At 45.9% G+C, this 23,119-nt stretch overlaps 1 protein-coding gene across 2 annotated transcripts in view; it reads left to right on the top strand.

The window, feature by feature from the left end:
* Positions 1-13,839, top strand: part of SCAF8 (SR-related CTD associated factor 8) — a 249,609-nt gene extending 235,770 nt beyond the window's left edge. The window contains exon 23 of one of the 2 annotated variants that reach the window (XR_004184579.1): positions 13,383-13,839. The gene's annotated coding sequence lies outside the window, so the exon portion shown is untranslated. The remainder of the gene's footprint in view (positions 1-13,382) is intronic. The other variant, XR_004184577.1, reaches the window with a different exon arrangement.
* The last annotated feature ends 9,280 nt before the right edge of the window (positions 13,840-23,119 follow it).

The raw sequence follows: 23,119 nt of genomic DNA, 5'->3' as shown, positions 1-23,119 counted from the left end.
CCCTGTCTCTACTAAAAATACAAAAATTAGCCGGGTAGTAGAGGCACAAGCCTGTAATCACAGCTACTCGGGAAGCTGAGGCTGGAGAATCACTTGAGCCTGGGAGGTGCAGGTTGCAGTGAGCTGAGATCGCACCACTGCACTCCAGTCTTTACAATAGAGTGAGACCCTGTCTCAAAAAATAATAATAATAATAATAATAGAAAAATTAAAAAAAATATTTTCACTGGATATAATATTCTAGGATAAAAGTTTTCTCCTTCAGTACTTTAAATATGTCATGCCACTCTCTCCTGGCTCATAAGGTTTCCACTAAGAAATCTGCTGCCAGACGTGTTAGAGCTCCCTTATAGTTCTTTTTGGTTTGTTTGTTTTGTTTGTTTGTTTTTGCTGTTTTTAGGATCTTTGCTTTATCTTTGACCTTTAGGAGTTTGATTATTAAGTGTCTTCAGGTAGTCTTTTTTGGGTTAAATCTGCTTGGTGTTCTATAATCTTGCACTTGAATATTGATATCTTTCTCCGGGTTTGGAAAGTTCTCTGTTATTATCTCTTTGAATAAACTTTCTTTTTCTCTTTCTTTTTTCTTTCTTTTTTTTTTTCGGGACAGGGTTTCACTCTTGTTGCCCAGTCTGGAGTGCAATGGTGCAGTCTCGGCTCACCACGACCTCTGCCTCCTGGGTTCAAGTGATTCTCCTGCCTCAGCCTCCCGAGTAGCTGGGATTACAGGTGTGCGCCACCACACCTGGCTAATTTTGTATTTTTAGTAGAGATGGGGTTTCTCTACGTTGGTCAGGCTGTTCTTGAACTTCTGACCTCAGGTGATCCTGCCGCCTCAGCCTCCCAAAGTGCTGGGATTACAGGCGTGAGCCACCGCACCCGGCCCCACTTTCCTTTTTTTTTTTTTTTTTTTTTTTGAGATGGAGTCTCGCTCTGTCACTTGGGCACTCAGGCTGGAGTGCAATGGCACGATCTCGGCTCACTGCAACCTCCGCCTCCCGGGTTCAAGAGATTTTTCCACCTCAGCCTCCTGAGTAGCTGGGATTACAGGCACACGCCATCATGCCTGGCTAATTTTTGTAGAGATGAGGTTTCACCGTGTTGGTCAGGCTGGTCTTGAACTCCTGACCTCAGATGATCTACCTACCTCGTCCTCCCAGAGTCTTGGGATTACAGGCGTGAGCCACCACACCCTGCTAAGTAAACTTTCTATCCCAGTCTCTCTATTTCCTCTACCTCCTCTTTAAGGCCAATAACTCTTTGATTTGCCTATTTGAGGCTATTTTCTAACCCCTGTAGGTGTGCTTCATTATTGTTTATTCTTTTTTCTTTTGACTCCTCTGTGTATTTTCAAATAGCCTGTTTTCAAGCTCACTAATTCTTTCTTCTGTTTGATCAGTTCTGCTGTCGAGAGACTGATGCATTCTTCAGTTTATCAATTGAATTTTCTAGGTCCAGAATTCCTGCTTGATTCTTTGTAATTATTTCAATCTTTTTGTTAAACTTATCTGACAGGATTCCGAATTCCTTCTCTGTGTTATCTTGGATTTTGCTGTTTCCTCAAAACAGCTATTTTGAATTCTCTGTCTGAAAGGTCATATATCGCTATCATTCTGGAATTAGTCACTGGTGTCTTATTTAGTTTATTTGGTGAGGTCATGTTTTTCTGGATGGTCTTGATACTTGTGGATGTTTGTTGATGTCTAGATATTAAAGATTTAGGTATTTATTCTAATCTTCACAATTTGGACTTCTTTGTACCCATCTTTCTTGAGAAGGCTTTCCGAATATTCAAAGGGAATTGAGGGTTGTGATCTAAGTCTTTGGTCATTGCAGTCATATGTGCAGTACAAAGCAACCCAAGCCCAGTGACAGTATAACTTTTGCAGACCTGTTGCCTTGGTGATTTTGGATAAGATCCCAGAGAATTCCCTGGATTACCAGGCAGAGTCTCTTGTAGCCTTCTCTTACTTTCCACCAAACAAATGGAATCACTCTGTCCATGCTGAGCTGTCTAGATTTGGGGGAGGGGTGACACAAGCACTTCCATGGCCATCACTGCTGAGAGTGTGCTGGGTCACACCTGAAGCCAGCACAGTACTGGGTCTCACCCAAGGCCTGTGGCGACCTGATATTTATTCAAGGCCCAAGAGCTTTTTAGATGGCTGGTGGTGAATTCTTCTTGGACTGTCTTTTGCTTCAGGGCAGTGGGTTCCCTTCTGGCCCGGGGGGGTCTAGAAATGTCACCCAGGAGCTATGGCCTCGGATGGGGGCTTCAGGACTTTCGTGCTTTATTTTACTGTGGCTAAGCTGGTATCCAAGTTGCAAGATAGAGTCCTCTTTACTCTTTCCTCTCCCCTTAGAACTGTGAGCTGTGCTGCCTGGGGTTGGGGGACAGGCCTTGAGCACCTCAGCTAGTGTTTCACCAGGTTGCATGCACATCAAGCCTGCTGGCTCCAACGTCGGCCCAGTACCAGGACTTGCCCATGAATTGCAGTCCTTGTGGCCTAAACTGTCTTTCAAGTTTATTTAGTACCCCGGAGCACTTGAGCCTGCAGTGGCAGGGCTTGCTGGAACTCCGGTTCTGACTACCGAGACGAACACTCCTCCTCCAGCTAGGACTGGTCTAAATGCTCCCTCCATGGGCACCAGCCTAATTCTGACCTTTGTTTCTTTCCACTGTATCAGGGCAGCACTGAGTTGCAATGCAAAGCTCCATAATCACTTCCCTCTCCCTCTTCCGAGGACACAGATTCTCTGCATCATGCTGAGCTCCTAGGGGAAAGGGAAGGGGTCATGTAGGCAATTCAAGGCTGTCTTTCCCACCCTCTTCAGTGCCTCTTCCTTGATATGATGTTAAAACCAGGTACTGTGATTACTCACCTTATTTTTTGGTTCTTATGAAGGTGCTGTCTTCTGTGGATAATTGTTCAATTTGGTGTTCTTGGGGGTGGGATTGGAGGGGACAGGGAGGGATGATAGTTGGAGGGTTCTATTTGGCCATCTTGCTCTCTTTATAGTTATTCTTCATTAAATAGAATCACCAGGGCAGGAAGGTGTCACTACTGCTTTGATTCCAGATGCCTCTAAGCTTGTAGGCCATTTGAAGACTTCCAAAGCTCTGGCTATAGAACAGGTTCCTTCAGGGAGTCCCCTTCCTACTCCTCTATAATATCCATGCCACCGGAAGATAGCGGTGGGAGAGGATTCCCTCAGCTTCCTCCAGAGTGTGAAGGAGGTGCTGAGGATAGAGCTTCTGAGCCCGAATCTCTTCCAACTCAGAAGACGTCAGAGTCTGTGTTCCATGACTGGCTCCCCAGCAGTCTCCACAGATGTACTTAAATTTGGGTGGACTCAGTCATGCTGCCCAAAGCTGCATTCACTCATAGGGAGAGTGAGGGACTCACAGTACTGCTGCCATGTCCCTTTGAGGTGGCCTCTGTGTGCACCTGCTGGTCCTCCAGCCCAGTCTGCTCTCTGTACACAATCGCCATGAGCAGCACGTGTGCCAAGAAATGCTCAGTGCTCAGGCCTGCCATCCAGGCTTCTTTCACGTGCTCATAAGGCAGCCAGCATGTTTCCCCAGGTACCCCAGGGGCTTTGGGCACAGAGGACCACATGTCCAGAAGTCTGGGCCATTCAGATGTGTGCCATGTGGACCTCCCTCTGGAGAAGAGAGCTGGGTGCACATCTCAGGGTGTGCAATGGGCATGAGTGTGTTTGGCGAGCATGCTCAGGATGAAGATCACCCCCTCCTTTATCCCACTGCTTCCTGTAGCTTCCAAACCACCTCCTCAGAAGTGTCACCTCCAGCCACTGCTTCCTGTAGCTTGCAAACCGCCTCCTCAGAAGTGTCACCTCCAGCCACTGCTTCCTGTAGCTTCCAAACCGCCTCCTCAGAAGTGTCACCTCCAGCCACTGCTTCCTGCTCTTTCACATTTTCTTTCTTCTTCATCTGTGCTCTGTGGTTTGGCATCTGCCCCAACTGCTCTGCTGCAGTCTTGTCTACCATCCATGAATGAAGGACTTCCTTTAAAAACACCGCCTTGTCTTTCCTTGGTCCTTCTCCTTTTCCTTCCTTCCAAAGTTGTCACTGTGGACATCCTGCTGCCTCCTCCTCCACCCCCCATCAGGAAACTGTTCCCTCAGGCTCACCTGACCTAGCCCTTCCCAGTTTCCTTAGCACCTGGGCAGGTCCTTCTGGGTGACTCATCCCACCCTAGCAAGCAGATTTTGAGAACATACCTAAGAGCTCTCCCCTATTCTTCTGGTGAAGCGTTTTGTCTTTTCAGAGAAGTCACTGCAAGCAAGGGTGACTTGCTGCTTTCAATCTTTAGCCCTGACTCCTCTTCTGAGTTATAATTACTGCCTGGACATTGCGCCCTGGGGGATCGATTCACACTGAACATGAACCACGATGAACTGATTTCCCCCACCTTCTGCCCTGCCCCAAATCCTCACCCTAGTCTCTGTGAGGAGGGCACCTCTTTCAGCCATCCAACCTCTAGAGCCAACTTTGACACTTCCATATGCTTCTTCCCCTGGAAAGGGACTCCAAGTTCTGCTTTTCTTTGAACATCCTTTAGATTTGCCTCTAGTCTCTGTCCCTGTGACCTCTGGCAATAGCTTCTGCTCTGGGCTCCCACTCCAGTGCCTCATTTCTGGACTTCAACACAATTTGTTTTATTTTATTTTATTTTTGAGATGAAGTCTCACTCTGTTACCCAGGCTGGAGTGCAGTGGTGTGATCTCGACTCACTGCAACCTCCACCTCCTGGGTTTAAGCGATTCTCCCGCCTCAGCCTCCCGAGGAGCTGGGACTATAGCCTTGCGCCACCACGCCTGGCTAATTTTTGTATCTTTTAATAGAGATGGGGTTTCACCATATTGGCCAGGCTGGTCTCAAACTCCTGACCTCGTGATCCACCCACCTCAGCCTTCCAAAGTGCTGAGATTACAGGCATGTGCCACCGCGCCCAGCCCACAATTTGTTTTCATATCACCCTCTGCTCAAAAACCTTAAGTGGCTCCTTCTGACCCAGGATGGGTCAGGTCCAGGTTCTAAAGCCCTATGTAACCTGGCTCCAACCTACCCATGTCCAACCATATTTCCCACACCCTCCCCAGATATTCCTGGAACACCTCTTCTCTTCAAGGCACTGGCCCAGGTTCTAGGGGAATCAAGGAGGAGGAAATCTGGTCTTCTCCTTCAAGACCTTTTCAGTGAGATGGAAGCTGGAGGTGGGGCATGTAGCTATGCACAGGAACTCTAATGACAATGTAAGTGGCATTGTCACAGGCAGGTCATGTGACACGGGAGCACAGAGAAGAGTACCATTAGTTCAGACATATCATACATGTGGCTTGATGTGACATCCTATCAACGTGAAACATAACTGTTTCTTAAGCCATTTTGCTCACAACACATCCAATGAATTCTTGTGAGAATGTACCAAATTATTCAAAACAAAATTTTTAGTGAAAAAAAAAAACCAACGATTTCCCTCAAAACAGTTTTTTTTTTTTTTCTTTTTTCTTTTTTTTTTTTGAGATGGAGTCTCGCTGTTTCCCAGGCTGGAGTGCAGTGGTGTGATCTCAGCTCACTGCAATCTCTGCCTCCCAGGTTCAAGCTATTCTCTTGCCTCAGTCACCTGAGTAGCTGGGATTACAGGCACCCGCCACCATGCCTGGCTAATTTTTGTATTTTTAATACGGACAGGGTTTCACCATGCTGGCCAGACTGGTCTCAAACTCCTGGACTCAGGTGATCCACCCGCCTCGGCCTCCCAAAGTGCTGGGATTACAGGCGTTAACCACCGTACCCAGCCTCAAAACAGTTTGATTTTTGAGGTAAGTTGAAAAGGGTGCCTTCTTTTCATTAATTTGGAGGGGGGGGGGTAACAATTTGCCTATATTTCTATTTTTGAAAAAGCTCTTTTCAAACATCTTGTTAGATCGGGCACTATGACTCATGCCTGTAATCACAACACTTTGGGAGGCCATCGCAGGAGGACTGCTTGAGCTCAGGAGTTCAAGACCAGCCTGGGCAACAAAGTAAGACCTTGTCTCTGCTAAAAATAAGAAAAATTAGCTGGGCGTGACGGTGCTTGCCTGTGGTCCCAGCTACTTGGAGGCTGAGGGTGAGAGGATCACTTGAGCCCAGGAGATCGAGGTTGGAGTGAGCTATGATAGCGCCCCTGCACTCCGGCGGTGGGCAACAGAGCAAGATTCTGTCTTAAAAAAACAAACAAAAAAACCCCACGAAAACACTTCTTGTTAGGATAGATGTGGTGGCTCCCGCCTGTGATCACAGCACTTTGGGAGGCCAAGGTTAGAGGATCGTGTGAAGTCAAGAGTTTGAGGCCAGTCTGGACAACACAGCAAAACCCCAAACTATACCAAAAACAACCCCGAAACCAAAACTTCTTGCTATTGGTAAAAGTACTGAATTTTTCTATGAACATCAAAGTTAAATACCTGACTGATATGAAAATGGTCTTGTCAAATGCATGAAAAAGGACTGGTTGTCTCCTGGTGAGATGAGAGTCATAGTTTTGGAGTATTTCTGTGACGTTCTCTCATTTCAAGAGCGCCACTCAGCTGCTTCCTGTACAAACCTCCACAGAGAAATTCCAGGTGAGACCTCTGTGAACCGAGGCTTCCATGTGAATCTCTCCCTTCAGGAAAACTCCACTTCTGTGCAGTTTTCCAGCCTGTGCCTGTGGTCTTGCATTCTTGAGACTTTGTTGTGGATAAGAAGAAAAATTCTGTGGCCCTGGAACTGTTTCTGGATGGTTCCTCCATCTATTACTTTCTCATTATATTAGTGTCTGCCCCAGGATCCAAGATAAACCATTTTCCCATGCCTGGTGAGAGACTGTAGTACAAACCCTTGATGTTTTATTGCCATGTTATTAGAACCAGCCTCCTAATTTGCACTGTAAAATTTGAGAGAGTAAACGTATGGGTATGTGTCTTCATGTGTGCCAAACTCACACTGTGGGCGCGCATGCAGTACACACACACATTCCTTTTGTTACCTCTTTGAACTCTGAATGAGATTTTGTGAGTGTGCACCTGGGGTAGATCCCTTAGTATTAGGTACAAACCCCAGAGCAGCCAGCCCTGGCTTTCTCCCTCACCTGAGCACCTGAGCCCAGGGAGAATAAGTAGGTAAGTTCCAGCCCCTTCGTGCCCTGAGGCGTGCAAACTCCTGCAACCCCTACTCCATAGCCACACATGCACTCACAGACATAAGGGTTTGCAGAGCACATTGAGGCTCTCCTCAAAGCACATTGAGGATCCACATGGAGAGATCAAGGATGGGAGGAGTGCTGGGAGCAGTGGCTCATGCCTGTTATCCCAGCACGTTGGCAGGTAGAGGTGGAAGGATCACTTGAGCCCAGGAATTAAAGACCAGCCTAGGCAGCATGGCAAAACCCGTCTATACAAAAAATACAACAATTAGCTGGGTGTGGTAGTGCATGCCTGTAGTCCTAGCTGCTTGGGAGGTTGAGATGGGAGGATCACTTGAGCCTGGGGAGGTTGAGGCAGCAGTGAGCCATGGTTACACCACTGCACTCCAGCCTGGGTGGGTGACAGAACAAGAACTGGTCTCAAAAAACAAAAAAAAGGATGGGAAAGAGCTGCCTTGAGTAATTCCCAGAGGACATTCTCTCCTTCGTTTTTTTGTTTTGTTTTGTTTTTTGTTTTTGTTTTTGTTTTTTTTGAAATGTAGTTTTGCTCTTGTCACCCAGACTGGACTGCAATGGCTCACTGCAAGCTCCGCCTCCCGGGTTCAAACGATTCTCCTGCCTCAGCCTCCCGAGTAGCTGGGATTACGGGCATGCGCCACCACGCCCAGCTAATTTTGTATTTTTAGTGGAGACGGGGTTTCTCCATGTTGGTCAGGCTGATTTCAAACTCCCGACCTCAGGTGATCCACCTGCCTCAGCCTCCCAAAGTGCTGGGATTACAGGCGTGAGCGGCCACGCTGGCCTCTCTCCTTCATCTTTGCACTTTACTCTCCCTCTTCTCCCTCTGGCGAGACATATTTCTGTGAAGCCCTATTTCTTATGGCACCTTTCTTCTTTTGTTATTGTTGAGACAGGGTCTTGCTCTGTCACCCAAGCTGGAGTGCAGTCGCTCATTGCAGCCTCAGCTTCCCAAGTGGCTGAGACTACAGGCATGAGCCACCATGCCTGGCTATTTTTTTTATTTTTTTTTTAGAGATGGGGTCTCGCTGTGTTGCCCAGGCTGGTCTTGAACTCCTGGGCTGAAGTGATCCTCCTGCCTCTGCCTTAGGATTACAGGCATGAACCACCACGCCCAGCTCTCCTATATTTCCTTGTCATCACCTTTTCTCCCTGACAGAGCTCCAGCCTCAGGTGTCCCTTTGGTGGATGCTCCTGTTTTTCCAGGGGTCCATGTTGTGATTATGCTGAGCCAACCACACTATGTCCCTCTCCTCATAACCCAAGGCACAGGCAAGTCTGTTGGGCCATCTGGCAGGAGAGAGCCAAGGTCTGGACAAGCAGCCTGGACCCCATCATTCCTTTTTTTTTTTTTTTTTTTTTTTGATACAGGGTCTCACTCTGTCACCCAGGCTGGAGTGCAGTGTCGCAATCTTGTCTCACTGCAACCTCCCCCTCCTGGGTACAAGTGATTCTCCTGCCTCAGCCTCCCGAGTAGCTGGGACTATAGGTGCCCGCTACCATGCCTGGCTAATTTTTGTATTTTTAGTAGAGATGGGGTTTTGCCATGTCGGCCAGTCTGGTCTCAAACTCCTGACCTCAGGTGATCCACTAGCCCCGGCCTCGCAAAGTACTGGGATTACAGACCTGAGCCATGACACTCGGCCTCATCATTACTTTATTCTTACCAGCTGCACTCACTGGTACTAGCAGTTCATGATTTACCTGAGTCAATAATGATACTGTAACATCAGATTCCATTGATCAAAAGAGGATCTCGTCAGTCTAGCACTCAGTGGAAAAAAAAATTGCAGAAAATCTGGAGGCTTGCCAGTGGAATAAGATTTTTAAAGGATGTGCAAAAAATCTGGGAAAAGAGGCGTGAATGACCAGGGATGGATATGAGAGGAGATTTAGGACAGCGGTAGCCTAAAATGTGCCTGTGCTTGCAGAGATGCAGAAGAGGGTAAATGAGAATTTTAAAGCTGATTTAGACAGAGTTAAAGGGGAATGGGTGGTAATGAGACCTCTGCTAGAGGTATCACACGTGCCTGGGCAGCCGTGGAGGAAGACTCATGAAGGGAGTTTAAGGAGCAAAGCACCAGGACCTTTCCAACCCTGAGAGGCTGTGAGTCTATGAGGCCCATAGGTGTCCAAGGATGTGAACTATTAAGATAGTTCTAGAAATGGAAAGAACAGCTACTGAATAATTATCAGTAATTATTGCTTTTCACCTCAAATATGTAATGCAGCTTCCAAAATTACTGACTTTTGGCAGAGCACAGTGGTTCGCACCTGTAATCCCAGCACTTTAGGAGGCTGAGATGGGCAGGTCGCTTGAGCTCAGGAGTTTGAGACCAGCCTGGGCATCATAGTGGGAACTTGTCTCTACAAAGAATACAAAAATTAGCCAAACATGGTGGCATGTACCTGTAGTCCCAGCTGCTTGGAAAGCTGAGGCAGGAGGATCTTATAATTCCAAGACGCAGAAACTACAGCGAGCCGTGATCATGCCACTGCATTCCAATCTAGGCGACAGAGCGAGACCCTATCTGAAAAAAAAAAGAAACGACAAAAAACACCCAACCAAACAATTCCTGATTTTATCCCTAGGATATAGGTTATTCTCTGGGAGAAACTGGTTAGTTCAATGCACTCTATCGTTAGCAGATGATAATATTCTGCACTTAAATCACTCCTTTCATCTGTAGCTCTCAAAGAATTTTATAAGCAGTAATTAATTCTCACATGTGGCTTTGAACCTATTTTCACACTTGTCAAATGGATAGTAAACAATTTCGTACCTGGGAAAAGCCAAAATACTGCAGTGGTGTCTCCCAGGTTTCCAGAGACCCATTGGAAGAGTCAAAAACCTCTGTCACCTCTGCAGACATCTCACCTGAGAGGGACCAGATGTCCAACCGCTTGTGGATGAGAGTCTGATACTGACGTCAAATAATTAACACTTCTTCCTACCACTTATTTCTAGTCAGATCTTCTGACATTAAAGTATCAAATAGGATGTGATATTTGGGAAAAGTTTTCAGACCTCTAATCATGTATGGATTTGAGAATTAAATATCCCTTCTGCCTTTATAAAATTAGAGCTCTTCTTATTTTTTTTTGTTAATTTATTTTTTTAGATTAAGTCTCACTCTGTCGCCCAGGCTGGAGTACAGTGGCTTGATCTCGGCTCACTGCAACCTCCGCCTCCTGGCTTCGAGCAATTCTCCTGCCTCAGCCTCCCTAGTAGGTAGGATTACAGGTGCATGCCACCACACCCGGCTAATTTTTTATATTTTTGGTAGAGACGGGGTTTCATCATGTTGGCCAGGCTGGTCTTGAACTCCTGACCTCGTGATTCACCTGCCTTGGCCTCCCAAAATGCTGGCATTATGGGCGTAAGCCACTGTGCCTGGCCCGAGCTCTCTTATATTCTCTACTACACACAAACTCACAGACCAAACCTGAGCCACCTGGAGGGTTCTGGGACAGGACAGGGCACTTTATGGCCTCACCATTTCCCACACCGTGTCCCACTGCCCTAGCCACAGCTACCACTTACCACTGTTAAAATAGTAATGGGGAATTCCTCTGGGGTCCCAGATGAAAGAAAAAACTTTACATTATACCCTCCCACCCCTACAGTTCTGATTTTGACACTGACATTTTAATAGTTGAAAACTAAACACGACCTGGTGCCTTCATTTCTTCTCCACTCGTTCCCTTCTTAACCCCCTGCAGTCCAGCCTCCACACTCTCCCCTCTGCTGAAGCCATTTATGAAAAATCTTCAGTGACTTTGTCATGGAATTCCAAGAGGCATTTCTCGGGGTCATTCCATCTGAGCTCCTTCATCCTGCTGCCCACCCTGTCCCCTTGAAGGTCTCTTTTCCCTCGACGTCTGGGACGCTGAATTTCCCATTTTTCTTTCACCTCTCTGACACTTTCCCTTCTGGTTTGGAGGACTTTCCACAGGGGCCATTGGTCCTGGGGGTCTCCGACCTGTCTTGTGGGATCAACTCCCGCCATCCTTATCTCTGACAGGGGTAGAGATATCCCTCCTGATTTCCCAGATGAAGCGCCGGAGAGATGGGGTTCATCCCACGCTTCCTTCCATTTTCTGCACCCCCGAGCTCGTGGAGTTTCTTTTTCCTCTTGTAGCTGTCACCCCTTCACCGGCCAGCATTGTTAGTTCAGGCCCCTACAAGCAGAGTCTTTTCCCCGAAACTCTTCTGTTCATGCGCATTAACTAAATTTGTTTGCATGTGCTCCCCCAGGTTTTAAAGTGTGTTTATTTGAGACATATTCCACTCTCCCAATTTTTGATTGTTTACATATTATATACTCTTTTTTTTTTGAGACGGAATCTAGTTCTATTGCCCAGGCTGGAGTGCAGTGGCATGATCTCAGCTCACTGCAACCTCTGCCTCCTGGGTTCAAGCGATTCTCCAGCCTCAGCCTCCTGAGTAGCTGGGACTACAAGCACACACCACCACGCCCAGGTAATTTTTTTATTTGTTCGTTTGTATTTTTAGTAGAGACGGGGTTTCACCATGTTGGCCAGGCTGGTCTCAAACTCCAGACCTCAAGTGATCTGCCCACCTCGGCCCCACAACGTGCTGGGATGACAGGCATGAGCCACCGTGCCCAGTCTCATATACTCTTTCTGTTAAACTAATGTGTTCATTTATTAGGTTGCTCCAAGAGTAATTGCCGTTTTTACCAATAAAGGAATGGCGAAAACAGCAATCACTTTTACATCCACCTAATAAATATGTAAAATAAAAACTCAAAAAGTTGAGATTTTTAAAAGTAAAAACAAATCAAAATTCTTTTTTTTTTTTTTTTTTTTTTTTGAGAAGGAGCCTCTCTCTGCTGTCCAAGCTAGAGTACAGTGGCGCAATCTTGGCTCACTGCAACCTCCGCCTCCCAGACTCAAGGGATTCTCCTGCCTCAGCCTCTCGAGTAGCTGGGACTACAGGCACATGCCACCACACCTGGCTAATTTTTGTATTTTTAGTAGAGACAGGGTTTTACCATGTTAGCCAGGCTGGTCTCGAACTCCTGACCTCAAGTGGTCTGCCCACCTCGGCCTCCCAAAGTGCTGGGATTAGAGGCACGAGCCACCGCACCTGGCCCAAATCAAAATTCTGATATCTTCTTCCCATATCCCAGTGGGTGACCTTGAGCAGAGCTGGGAGGACACACCCATCAGTGAGCCCAGGGACGCAGAGGTCAGCAGCATCCTGAAGGCTTTGTCCACTGCCAGGCTAGCGCTTCTCCTTCCTACAGAGCGCAGCCTCTGTGCTCATCCCTATAAAACACTAGCTTCTTTTCCTTCCTTCTTCTGAGACCTCTGATCTCTGGGCTTTCCAGTAGAGAACAGGCAGTCCCAGCTGACCTTCAGGGAACTCCACATCCCATCACGACTTCTGTTCCAGCCTTTGCTCCCTTCAACACCCCACCTGTCCTCTCCAGGTCCTGGGCCTCTGCCTGGCTCAGGGTAAGCCTAGCTCACCTCTGCCCTGCCTTCCCTGTTCACGCCATCACGTTGCTCTCTCCTTCCTCACAGCTCTGTCCAATCTTTTGGCACCTGGCCACCCACTGTTACTTGACACTCTCACTCAAGCCATCTGATCGCCTGACTGGATTCCGATCTCCAAGAGCACACAGTCCAGGTTCCTTCTACATAAACTTTGAACCTGTCCTCTGTCCCTGCCATGCTCCTCAGTCCCCCTCTCAGGACGGCACCATCATGAGAGCGGCCTGAGCCCTCTTGGTGGCTGTGTTTGAACGGAGACAGCTGTGGGGGCCACAGAAGCTCTGACACAGTCCGATGTGCTGATCACACATGTACACGTGGACTTTACACGTTTGTGGCAGCTTAACACTGCTAAATTCTTAAACCTACTCAAGCTCAGCTTCTTGCAAATACAATTTCCCAGAAGTTGGTAATATAGTCTCCTAAAGATTTAATAGAAGAAAAGTTGGCTACTTATTGAAAAGTATGCTTTTGACTGCCAACTCGGATTATTTTAAATTAATGTTAATGCATGCAAGATTTGCTCAAAGCATCCATCTCTTTAGTGCCTGATGGGGCTCAGGGCATGTGCGTAAATCATTCAGATGACAATTTCCTGGACTGAGTGCTTGGCATTTACCTACCACAAATCAATGCGCTTATTCACAGATGGCAGCATGGGGACACTGAGGATGATTGGAGATGTTGGACACTCGGGAGCAGAATGACTCTGAAACAGTCAAGAGGCAGCAAGCCTGGAGCTTCTTCCAGATCTTCTTGAATTCTCCTTTAAAACTCACCAGCAAATGCTGACCTGGGAATTTGAAAACAGCACACTAAAATGAAGATATCAACTCACTTCCTGGACTTTAAACTTTATGGCTCTGTGGCTGGAATGCAGCCATCCAGTTCTTCAAGGTGCTTCCACGGGGACCATACCGTTACTGGGGTGAATAACCTTCAAGACCCCTTAGTGGGAACACACTCTTGTTTGTGAAACGAATGGTTGCAGATTGCAAATGAATTTCTTGGTATACTTTAGGAGGGTATGTCCAAGAAATTGAGCTGTTTAATTTTTTTTCTTTTTTTTTATTTTGAGACGGAGTTTGGCTCTGTTCGTCCAGGCTGGAGTGCAATGGCACCATCTCGGCTCACTGCAACCTCTGCCTCCCAGGTTCAAGTGATTCTCCTGCCTCAGCCTCCTGAGTAGCTGGGATTACAGGTGTTAGCCACCACGCCTGGCTAAGTTTTATATTTTTAGTAGAGATGGGGTTTCACCGTGTTTGTCAGTCTGGTCTTGAACTCCTGACCTCAGGTGACCTGCCTCCCTTGGTCTCCCAAAGTGCTGGGATTGCAGGCATGAGCCACTGTGTGTGGTCTGAGTTGTTTAATATTTAAACTACATGTTTTTCTTGTGGTAAACTTGGCAGACTTGGTGAATGTTATAATTGTGTTCAGAGTCCAAAAGTCATTCCATAGCATATATTTCAGGTATAATGATGGCTCAGTGTCCTGAACCAAGATTATCTTGGTGGCTGAGGGTAATACCTGATACTGTGGGTAGCAGGTCACACTCTCTGCAGGTTCCCATTGGGTCGGGTGATGCTTTTCAGATTAACGGTTAAGTGCAGCTATCTTAGTGAGGGTTCATTGTTGAAGTTTCTCTTTGTTTCTTTATGCTTTTTAAAGTAACTTACCTGAATCTCTTACATTGATTGCAAAGGGCCAAGTTTGAGACAGTGACAGACTTAAGAGAAGGCCAAAGCTATCTACAAAAAGCTTTGCTAGCTAAATATGTCTTTGAGATTGTCGATCCTGTTATTCTTACAAGAGGCCCACAGAAAAAGGAAGAAAGAAGGAAAGAAAAGAAAGAAAGGAGGGATGGAGGGTAGAAGGAGACAGGGAGGAAGAAAGAAAGAGGGCCGGGCGTGGTGGCTCACGCCTGTAGTCCCAGCACTTTGGGAGGCCAAGGTGAGCAGATCACGAGGTCAGGGGTTTGAGACCAACCTGGTCAACATGGTGAAACCCCGTCTCTACTAAAAATACAAAACTTAGCCAGGCGTGGTGGCACACGCCTGTAATCCCAGTTACTTGGGGGGCTGAGGCAGGAGAATCACTTGAACCTGGGAGGCAGAAGTTGCAGCAAGTCAAGATGAAGCCATTGCACTCCAGCTTGGGTGACAGAGCAAGACTCTGACCCAAAACAAAACAAAACAAAACAAACAAACAAAAAACCACACAAAATGAAAGAAAGAAAGAAAGGAAGGAAGGAAGGAAGGAAGGAAGGAAGGAAGGAAGGAAAGAAAAAGAAAGAAGGAAAGAAAGAGAGAGGGAAGGAAGGAAGGAAGGAAGGAAGGAAGGAAGGAAGGAAGGAAGGAAGGAAGGGAGAGGAGAAAGGGGAGAAAGGGGAGAAAGGAAGGGAAGAAAAGTCAATCTCCCAGAAAATCCCATCTGGTTTTCTAGTGGCTTCTCTAAGCAAGGCTTAGCTCAGCATAACCTTCCCTTCCAGCCCCACCTCCCACTGTGGCCATTGGCAGGGGCTGTTGGGACCACCACAGAGGGCACATAGGGAAGGGGGTGCAAGTGCTGGCCTTCTTGTTTCTCCTGGACTTTTGCTAAGGCCTGTATGGGGAATACCCCTGTTGGTTGCCAAGCTAAGCATTTTCACAGGCTGAGTCACATAGACAGAGCTTTACTTTGTGAATATGAAACAGGGAAATAAAGGAACAAAACACCAATCCTGAAGGGCAATGACATGATCATTGCTAAGAGCCATTGAATGAACTCAGGATGACTCTCAACCTCGCTCTTCTGTGGTTCTTTTTGCATAAGTATAATGTGAACTTCTAATGAGTGGGTTAATATTATTCCCTCCTCTCTGTTTTCTTTAAAGCCTGCTTTGAAGCATAATGGTGTAAACCAGTAAGAAGTTTGGAAAGCCTGTGCTTGTCATTGGAGTTTAATTAAAATACACCGAGCCTTACAGAAACTTGTGGTTTTGAGTAATGAAAAACTGGGAATTCAGAAGTATAGACTGATCCTAGGCAGAAAGGCCCAATTTCCTCTAAAGCATTGGACTTCTTGCCTTCCATTTCTGTGTAGACTTGTAGTTGACTCATTCTTAAACATACAAATGATCACTCTTCCAATAAAGGATTGATCAATGTTATAATGGCAAGAATTTGACATTTACCTCCACAGAAGCATTATCCAGATGTTCACACTATTTCATTTTATTTGTATTTAATTCATTTATAAACATTTATCCTAGACCGATTATGCGCAAAGCAAGTGTGGGTGCTAGGGATACAGTTGTGAGCAAAACTAGACCACTCGCAACCTCCGCCTCCTGGGTTCAAGTGATTGCCCTGCCTCAGTCTCCCAAGTAGCTGGGACTACAGGTGCCCGCCACCATGCCCAGTAATTTTTTGTGTTTTTAGTAGAGAGGGAGTTTCACCGTGTTAGCCAGTATGGTCTCAATCTCCTGACCTCGTGATCTGCCTGCCTCGGCCTTTCAAAGTGCTGGGATTACAGATGTGAGCCACCGCGCCCAGCCCTTTTTTTTTTTTTTTTTTTTTTTGAGACAAGTCTCACTCTGTCACCCGGGCTGGAGTGCAGTGGCCCGATCTCTGCTCACTGCAACCTCTGCTGCCTGGGTTCAAGAGATTCACCCGCCTCAGCCTCCTGAGTAGCTGGAATTACAGGCGTGCACCACTACACACTGCTAATTTTTTATTTTTAGTAGAAATGGGGTTTTGACATGTTCTCGAACTCCTGACCTCAAGTGATCTGCCTGCCTCAGCCTCCCAAAGTGCTGGGATTACAGGCATGAGCCACTGCGCCTAGCCTCTAGAGTCATGTTAAGAGTTTGGCATTTATGGCCGGGCGCGGTGGCTCAAGCCTGTAATCCTAGCACTTTGGGAGGCCGAGATGGGCGGATCACAAGGTCAGGAGATCGAGACCATTCTGGCTAACATGGTGAAACTCCGTCTCTACTAAAAAATACAAAAAACTAGCCGGGCGAGGTGGCGGGCGCCTGTAGTCCCAGCGACTCAGGAGGCTGAGGCAGGAGAATGGCGTGAACCTCGGAGGCGGAGCTTGCAGTGAGCTGAGATCCGGCCACTGCACTCCAGCCTGGGCGACAGAGCGAGACTCCGTCTCAAAAAAAAAAAAAAAAAAGAGTTTGGCATTTAGCTTGGTCTTGAGAAATGAACCTGACTTTAACAAAGCATGATATATTTAAGAAAAATAAATGATTTGAATACAGCACTTGTCACCTGCATGACATTATTTATAATCATGTATATATTATTCTAGTAGTGACGATGCAGAAGTATTCTTCAAAGCATAATACACATGATACTCACATGTGTCAGACTGTATTTCAGCAGCTCTGCCTATCCGTCAGTAGTGCTTTCCACTCCTGTTCCTGGGAGGTGGGTCTGGGTGGAGGAGAGATGCTTTAAGACCCTGTTTCTCAACATTCACTTTCTGCATCCAAATCACCTGGATGTGTTTGTTAAGATTCAGATTCTTTACCCTTACTTCAGAACCACAGAATTACAGTCTCAGGAGGTGGGGCCAGAAATATGCATTTTCTGTTTGTCTGAGACAAAGTCTCGCTCTGTCGCCCAGGCTAGAGTGCAGTGGCGCAATCTGGGCTCACTGCAACCTCTGCCTCCTGGGTTTAAGCAATTCTTGTGCCTCAGCATCCTGAGTAACTGGGATTGCACGTGCCCACCACCACACCTGGCCAGAATTATGCATTTTTAACAAGCATTCCAGCTGGGCATGGTGGCTCGCACCTGTAATCCCAGCACTTTGGGAGGCCGAGGCAGGTGGATCACTTGAGGTCAGGAGTTCGAGACCAGCCTGGCCAATATGTGAAACCCCATCTCTACTAAAAATACAAAAATTAGCTGGGCGTGGTAGCATATGCCTGTAACCCCAGCTACTTGGGAGGCTGAGGCAGGAAAATCTCTTGAACCCAAGAGGCAGAGGTTGCAGTGAGCCAAGATCGCACCACTGCACTCTAGCCTGGCCCACAGAGTGAGACTCCGTTAAAAAAAAAAAGACATAAGGAAGAGAAACAGCATGGAAAACCTGTCTCACACCTAGTATGGGAGGCCTTCCAATACTAACTAAAGGTCTCGCCATGTTAAACAAGCGCAGAGTCTGACGAGCTCTTCTTTGGGGGAAAAAAATGTCTGCATCATTTTTGTGGAGATTCATCTTCAAATCTTAACTAAAAATCCATTCAAATCATGTGAGAGGAACAATTGTTTGGCAAAGCAACCTTATGTTAGAGCTCTTTCCTGAATATGTATTTGATCACGAAGATAAATCCAAATGCTAAAATCCAAGATAGAGGTGGAAGCTGACACATCCAGGTAATCGCTTTAAAATATTTAAACCATATCAATGGAACAAGAAGAATTTTTGGAAAGATAATAACCCTTTCATGAATTTTGTTATTAAAAACCCTCCAGTGTGATTAGGGGAAAAATTAATTTGAAATGCTCTTTTTAAAAATTTTATTTTTATTTAAAAAAATATTTTGTAGAAACGAAGGCTGGGTGCGGTGGCTCATGCCTGTAATCCCAGCACTTTGGGAGGCTGAGGCAGGCCGATCACTTGAGGTCAGGAGTTTGAAACCAGCCTGGCCAACATGGTGAAACCCCGTCTCTACTAAAAAGAGTACAAAAATTAGCTGGGCATGGTGGTGCGTCTCTGTAATTCTAGCTACTAGGGAGGGTGAGGCAGGAGAATCGCTGGAGCCCAGGAGGCAGAGGTTGCAGTGAGCCGAGATCACGCCACTGCACTCCAGCCTGAAAGACAGAGTGAGACTCCATCTCAAAAAAAAAAAAAAAAAAATTGTAGAAACAAGGTCTCACTGTGTTGCCTAGGCTGGTCTCAAGCTCTTGGGCTCAAGTAATCCTCCTGCCTACTCGTCCTAAAGTATTGGCATTACAAGTGTGAGCCATGGAACACAGCCTGAAATACTCTTTTATTTATTTATTTATTTTTGAGATGGAGTCTCACTCTGTCACCCAGGCTGGAGTGCAGTGGCTCAATCTCAGCTCACTGCAACCTCCACCTCCCTGCTTCAAGCAATTCCCCTGCCTCAGCCTCCCGAGTAGCTGGGATTACAGGTGCATGCCACCATGCCTGGCTAATTTTTTTGTACTTTTTTTTTTTTTTTTTTTAGTAGAGACGGGATTTCACCATGTTGGCCAGGCTGGTCTCGAACTCCTGTCCTCAGGCGATCCACCCGTCTCAGCTTCCCAAAGTGCTGGGATTACAGGCATAAGCCACCGCGCCCGGCCTGAAATACTCTTTGGGTAAGATTTGCCCTTCAAAAATTTAGGTTTGAGATTTAGCAATCAGATATGGCTTTTTTTTTTTTTTTCTTTTTGGCTTTTATGTTTTTAAAATGTTTTCTACATCATCCTTTCAGGAGGAGGAGCCTAGAAAACGCTGTGAATGAACTATTTCGGAGAAAATGTGGATTTTAGTAGAGGGAAAACCACATGAAGTCAGGGTGTTGGTACATTTTCACATTCTCAACACTCAGCCCTGTCCCGAAATATACTGCACACTCCTAAGTGCTGAATAAATGAATTAATAAATAAACAAATGGCCGAGTGCAGTGGCTCACACCTGTAATCCCAGCACTTTGGGAGCCTGAGGTGGGCAGATCACCTGAGGTCAGTAGTTCGAGACTAGCCTGGCCAACACGGTGAAACCCTGTCTCTACCAAAAATACAAAAGTTAGATGGGCATGGTGGTGTGCACCTGTAGTCCCAGCTACTTGGGAGGCTGAGGCAAGAGAATCACTTCAACCCAGGAGACGGAGGTTGCCGTAAGCTGAGATCACACCAGTGCACTCCCCCTGGGTGACAGAGTGAGAAGTCCATTTCAAAATAAATAAATACATAAAAATAAATAAATGCCTTAAAGATGATGGACTCAATCACTATGTAACAGAAGAAAGAAGAACATTATTCAACAGAAGGAAGAAGATAAGAAAAAATAATTAAAACTAGAGTTTAAAGACATAATTTACCTAAGACATGTTTCTGTTTTGCTACTCTTATTTCTTCTTTCCTTCTACCTCTAAACTGGTAGACAATGTTTGTGTAATATTTGGGAGGGTGGCACAGAGAAGAAAGAATAAAAGCACTGGCTCGCATTGCAGGTACCTGCTTAACATGTCTGTGTCAACAAAGTTAGGTGGTATGAGTTGCATGTTTTTTTTTTTTTTTTTTGAGACAGAGTTTTACTCCGGTCACCCAGGCTGGAGTGAAATGGCCTAATCTCGGCTCACTGCAACCTCTGCCTCCTGGGTTCAAGTGATTCCCCTGCCTTAGCCTCCTGAGTAGCTCGGATTACAGGCGCCCGCCACCACACCCAGCTAATCTTTGTATTTTTAGTTTAGACAGGTTTTCACCATGTTGGCCAGGCTGGTCTCGAACTCCTGACCTAAGGTGATCCACCCACCTCAGCCTCCCAAAGTGCTGGGAGTACAGGCATGAGCCACTGCGCCCAGTCAAGTTCCATGATTTTTTTAAGCTGAAAAGCTACTTACAGATCACTGAGACAAGCCCTTCATTTTGCAGATGAGGAAAGCAGAAATTAGAACAGTCCAATGACCTGAGGAAGGTCCTTGGCACAGCCAGTTGAACATTGAACGGGTATATCATATCATTGTTTATTGCCTTTTAGGGGCAGAGACTATATGTTGCTAAGTAAAATTAATCATAGACCTGCCTGATATCAGCGTCCCAGCCCCAAACACTGAATCGGGTTTGGTTGGTTTGACCAACTGATGGATTGTCTTTGCACTGATTTTGACAAGAACACTCTGAAAATAGTGTTCTTAAACTTTATTTTGTACTATAATGACAGGGGAGAATGCTTGGTTTTTGGTTTTTTTAAACAAAGTCTCTGTCTGTCACCCAGGCTGGAGTGCAGTGGCGCGATCTCAGCTCTCTGCAACCTCCGCCTCCCAGGTTCAAGCGATTCTCCTGCCTCAGCCTCCCCAGTCGCTGGGATTACGGGCGTGAGCCACTACACCCGGCTGTTTCTCTTCCTTATGTCTAAAAGGATCCGTCTGGTCTTCTACATGCATTTCTCCATCACTAGAACCTTCCAAACAAACCTGTTTTTTATTTCATTATTTGCATAGAGTACCACCCAAAGAATTTGGAGTGCAAGTTTAACAGTGAGCTAAACCACATGTGTGACTCTAGGAGAAGGAGGGAATGTCTCCTGTCCAAAGGGGCAACTTGAAACATTTTTCACAGACGGTTGGCAGAAATGTGAACTAATAATTACTTCATAAGACAAACTGTTGTGTCCGTGAGGAGGAAATGCCAGTGCTAGAACGCGATGCAACGTGCAGCCTCTCCGACTGTGGAGACTGTACCAGCTACACAAGAGCCTTCTTATGGCACGCCTTGGCTTTCCTTATTGCACTTATTTCCTGTTTCTGATCTCAGGCCTTTCAGAAAATTTCCTGTGAAATGGAAATCCTGACTGCTTTTTTCTGGTGCATTCTTCACATGGTAAATGGCTAATTTCACGTAATTATGAAAGCTTTTCACAAAGAGACTAACTAGATGGCTGAGAAAGTATAAAAACCGATGTGTGGGAGATATATTGGTATTCAGGGCACAGTTGCATTTAATTTTTATAAATAGTTCCAATTTCCACAGAGAAATTTGGGAATTCCAGGACACAGCACGATACAGTGCAACTTTTTTTATAGGCCATTTTAAGGACTTTATTTATTTTTAATATGCAGTGCAATTTTTGAAAGCCCATACAGGCCAGTTTATTTTAAAATTGAAAAATCACCTCCTTTCAAAACCCTCGTGAATTCTCAGAGTTTTATATATATAGTAAATTACATATAAAGTCTACGTATAATTTTGGAAAATTTGAAAAATTTGATACTTAAACATTAATGATGTTAACATTTTTAAAAGGTATGCTTCTTATAGGCCTGGGGAATCTAGTAAGTGCCTTACGTGTGTTAGCTTAGTAACTCTGGTTTTTTTTTTTTTTTTTTTTTTTTTTGAGACAGGGTCTCCCTCTGTCATCCATCTGTCACCCAGACTGGAGTGCAGTGCTGTGATCACAGCTTACTGCAGCCTTAACCTCCCTGGGCTCAGGTGATCCTCCCACCTCAGCCTCCCAAGTAGCTGTGACTACAGGCATGTGCCACCATGCCTGGATAAGCATTTTTAAAATTTTTATACATCCGGGCATGGCGGCTCACACCTGTGATCCTAGCACTTTGGGAGGCTGAGACGGGCAAATCACTTGAGGTCAGGAGTTCAAGACCAGTCTGGCCAACATGGTAAAACCCCATCTCTACCAAAAATATAAAAAATTATCTGGGTGTGGTGGCACACACCTGTAATCCCAGCTACTTGGGAGGCTGAGGCAGGAGAATCACTTGAACCTGGTAGGTGGAGGTTACACTGAGCTGAGATCATGCCACTGCACTCCAGCCTGGGCGACAGAGTGAGACAGAGTGAGACTCCATCTCAAAATAAATAAATAAATAAATAAAAATTAATTAATTAATTAATTTTATATACAGACTGGGTCTCACTGTGTTGCCCAGGCTGGTCTTGAACTCCTGGGCTAAAGCAATCCACCCACCTTGGCCTCCCAAGTGGTGGGATTACAGCATGAGCCGCTGTGTCAGACCAATACCTCTTTACAGCAACCCCATGAGGTAGCTACTATCCCCACTTTACAGATAAGGAAGCTGTGGCCACCAGAATGCTAATAGTTGTCCAAAATCAAACAGCTAGAAAGTAATGGAAGCAGGATTCCCATACTTTCATTGTGATTCCAGAGCTCATAATCTCACTGAGCTTGTGCTGTGTGGCCTCACTACAAATTATAAAAACAGCTACCTTAATTAACGATGGACTATGCACCTGAGGATAGGGTTTCACATAATAGGGTCCATGTACTTATTTTGATTAGCACTTATATGGAACCTTACCCACACACTCTGGAGTTCCCTTAGCAGGACATTTGCAGAGAAGCTAAAGGGTGGCTGTTTGTTTGTCCTGTTATTCTCTGGAACTCTCTGCTCCTCATGTTGGTCCCTAGCAGCTAATTTCCTTGTGACTGCCTTTCCGCCATCATTGAATCAACAGCCATATTTATCCCTTTCGTTTAAATAATGGCTATACATTTTTGGAGTAATCAGAAAACAAAGCTGCATGAAGTAAGAGAACATAAAGAATCATCATCATTATTATTATTATTTTGAAGCAGAGTTTCAATCTTGTTGCCCAGGCTGGAGTGCAATGGTACAATCTCGGCTCACTGCAGCCTCTGCTCCCGGGTTCATGTGATTCTTCTACCTCAGCCTCCCAAGT

This window comes from Papio anubis, chromosome 6, assembly GCF_008728515.1.
Source record: "Papio anubis isolate 15944 chromosome 6, Panubis1.0, whole genome shotgun sequence".
Taxonomy (NCBI): Eukaryota; Metazoa; Chordata; class Mammalia; order Primates; family Cercopithecidae; genus Papio; species Papio anubis.
Note: the sequence above shows the minus strand (reverse complement) of the source record. Positions and strands in the feature narration are given on the sequence as shown.